This window comes from Syngnathus acus, unplaced genomic scaffold (assembly GCF_901709675.1).
Source record: "Syngnathus acus unplaced genomic scaffold, fSynAcu1.2, whole genome shotgun sequence".
Taxonomy (NCBI): Eukaryota; Metazoa; Chordata; class Actinopteri; order Syngnathiformes; family Syngnathidae; genus Syngnathus; species Syngnathus acus.
Window position 1 is genome coordinate 317,354 of NW_023590220.1, and position 2,500 is coordinate 319,853.

General features: G+C 41.2%; 2 non-coding genes and 3 pseudogenes across 2 annotated transcripts; all 5 read left to right on the top strand.

The window, feature by feature from the left end:
• LOC119118774 overlaps positions 1-82 on the top strand; it is a 109-nt pseudogene extending 27 nt beyond the window's left edge.
• A 466-nt stretch (positions 83-548) lies between these two features.
• Positions 549-667, top strand: LOC119118820. Its single transcript, XR_005096975.1, has one exon. It is a non-coding gene; the product is annotated as a 5S ribosomal RNA (ribosomal RNA).
• A 470-nt stretch (positions 668-1,137) lies between these two features.
• LOC119118775 lies at positions 1,138-1,246 on the top strand (annotated as a pseudogene).
• A 465-nt stretch (positions 1,247-1,711) lies between these two features.
• LOC119118802 lies at positions 1,712-1,830 on the top strand. Its single transcript, XR_005096958.1, has one exon. It is a non-coding gene; the product is annotated as a 5S ribosomal RNA (ribosomal RNA).
• A 472-nt stretch (positions 1,831-2,302) lies between these two features.
• Positions 2,303-2,411, top strand: LOC119118764 (annotated as a pseudogene).
• The last annotated feature ends 89 nt before the right edge of the window (positions 2,412-2,500 follow it).

Genomic DNA, 2,500 nt, shown 5'->3' on the forward strand with positions numbered 1-2,500 from the left:
TCCGATCTCGGAAGCTAAGCAGGGTCGGGCCTGGTTAGTACTTGGATGGGAGACAGCCTGGGAATACCAGGTGCTGTAAGCTTTTTTTTTTTTTTTTCCACTTCAATTGTTAAAGCAAATTTTGACAACACCCATTACGTATGGCATTCGGAAACTGCAAGCCGAGTTTAAACTCCGACATTGAAACTATAACACGAGTTTCAAATCTATATTGTGTGGCGTCATCCATAGCATTATAGTTCACGTCTTTTACCGCTAGAGAGCAGACTATGTACAGTGAATAAAGAGGCTGGCTCCCTGTGAACTCAAAGCAGCAGTCTTTATCCGTAAAAAAAAAAAGAAAAACACATTGCACTTCCATGTAGGGTTTTTCCACTTTTCATGACATTTACTTTGATACAGCAAAATGCAGGTCGCAATGGCAAATTTGTGCTACCACATAAAAAGCTGTCAATAACTTTTCATGATAGCCATGTTTCCATGAAACGCCGGCTTGGTTTTCAGGGGCGATTGTATCTATAAAAAGCATGATTTTGTGTTCAACCATCGCTTACGGCCATACTACCCTGAGAACGCCCGATCTCGTCCGATCTCGGAAGCTAAGCAGGGTCGGGCCTGCTTAGTACTTGGATGGGAGACCGCCTGGGAATACCAGGTGCTGTAAGCTTTTTTTTTTTTTTTTCCACTTCAATTGTTAAAGCAAATTTTGACAACACCCATTACGTATGGCATTCGGAAACTGCAAGCCGAGTTTAAACTCCGACATTGAAACTATAACACGAGTTTCAAATCTATATTGTGTGGCGTCATCCATAGCATTGTAGTTCACGTCTTTTACCGCTAGAGAGCAGACTATGTACAGTGAATAAAGAGGCTGGCTCCCTGTGAACTCAAAGCAGCAGTCTTTATTCATAAAAAAAACAAAAAAAAACACATTGCACTTCCATGTAGGCTTTTTCCCACTTTTCATGACATTTACTTTGATACAGCAAAATGCAGGTCGCAATGGCAAATTTGTGCTACCACATAAAAAGCTGTCAATAACTTTTCATGATAGCCATGTTTCCATGAAACGCCAAGTCTTGGTATTCAAGGGTGATTGTATCTATAAAAAGCATGATTTTGTGTTCAACCATGGCTTACGGCCAAACTACCCTGAGAACGTCCGATCTCGGAAGCTAAGCAGGGTCGGGCCTGGTTAGTACTTGGATGGGAGACAGCCTGGGAATACCAGGTGCTGTAAGCTTTTTTTTTTTTTTTCCACTTCAATTGTTAAAGCAAATTTTGACAACACCCATTACGTATGGCATTCGGAAACTGCAAGCCGAGTTTAAACTCCGACATTGAAACTATAACACGAGTTTCAAATCTATATTGTGTGGCGTCATCCATAGCATTATAGTTCACGTCTTTTACCGCTAGAGAGCAGACTATGTACAGTGAATAAAGAGGCTGGCTCCCTGTGAACTCAAAGCAGCAGTCTTTATCCGTAAAAAAAAAAAGAAAAACACATTGCACTTCCATGTAGGGTTTTTCCACTTTTCATGACATTTACTTTGATACAGCAAAATGCAGGTCGCAATGGCAAATTTGTGCTACCACATAAAAAGCTGTCAATAACTTTTCATGATAGCCATGTTTCCATGAAACGCCGGCTTGGTTTTCAGGGGCGATTGTATCTATAAAAAGCATGATTTTGTGTTCAACCATCGCTTACGGCCATACTACCCTGAGAACGCCCGATCTCGTCCGATCTCGGAAGCTAAGCAGGGTTGGGCCTGCTTAGTACTTGGATGGGAGACCGCCTGGGAATACCAGGTGCTGTAAGCTTTTTTTTTTTTTTTTCCACTTCAATTGTTAAAGCAAATTTTGACAACACCCATTACGTATGGCATTCGGAAACTGCAAGCCGAGTTTAAACTCCGACATTGAAACTATAACACGAGTTTCAAATCTATATTGTGTGGCGTCATCCATAGCATTGTAGTTCACGTCTTTTACCGCTAGAGAGCAGACTATGTACAGTGAATAAAGAGGCTGGCTCCCTGTGAACTCAAAGCAGCAGTCTTTATTCATAAAAAAAAAACAAAAAAAAACACATTGCACTTCCATGTAGGGTTTTTCCCACTTTTCATGACATTTACTTTGATACAGCAAAATGCAGGTCGCAATGGCAAATTTGTGCTACCACATAAAAAGCTGTCAATAACTTTTCATGATAGCCATGTTTCCATGAAACGCCAAGTCTTGGTATTCAAGGGTGATTGTATCTATAAAAAGCATGATTTTGTGTTCAACCATGGCTTACGGCCAAACTACCCTGAGAACGTCCGATCTCGGAAGCTAAGCAGGGTCGGGCCTGGTTAGTACTTGGATGGGAGACCGCCTGGGAATACCAGGTGCTGTAAGCTTTTTTTTTTTTTTTTCCACTTCAATTGTTAAAGCAAATTTTGACAACACCCATTACGTATGGCATTCGGAAACTGCAAGCCGAGTTTAA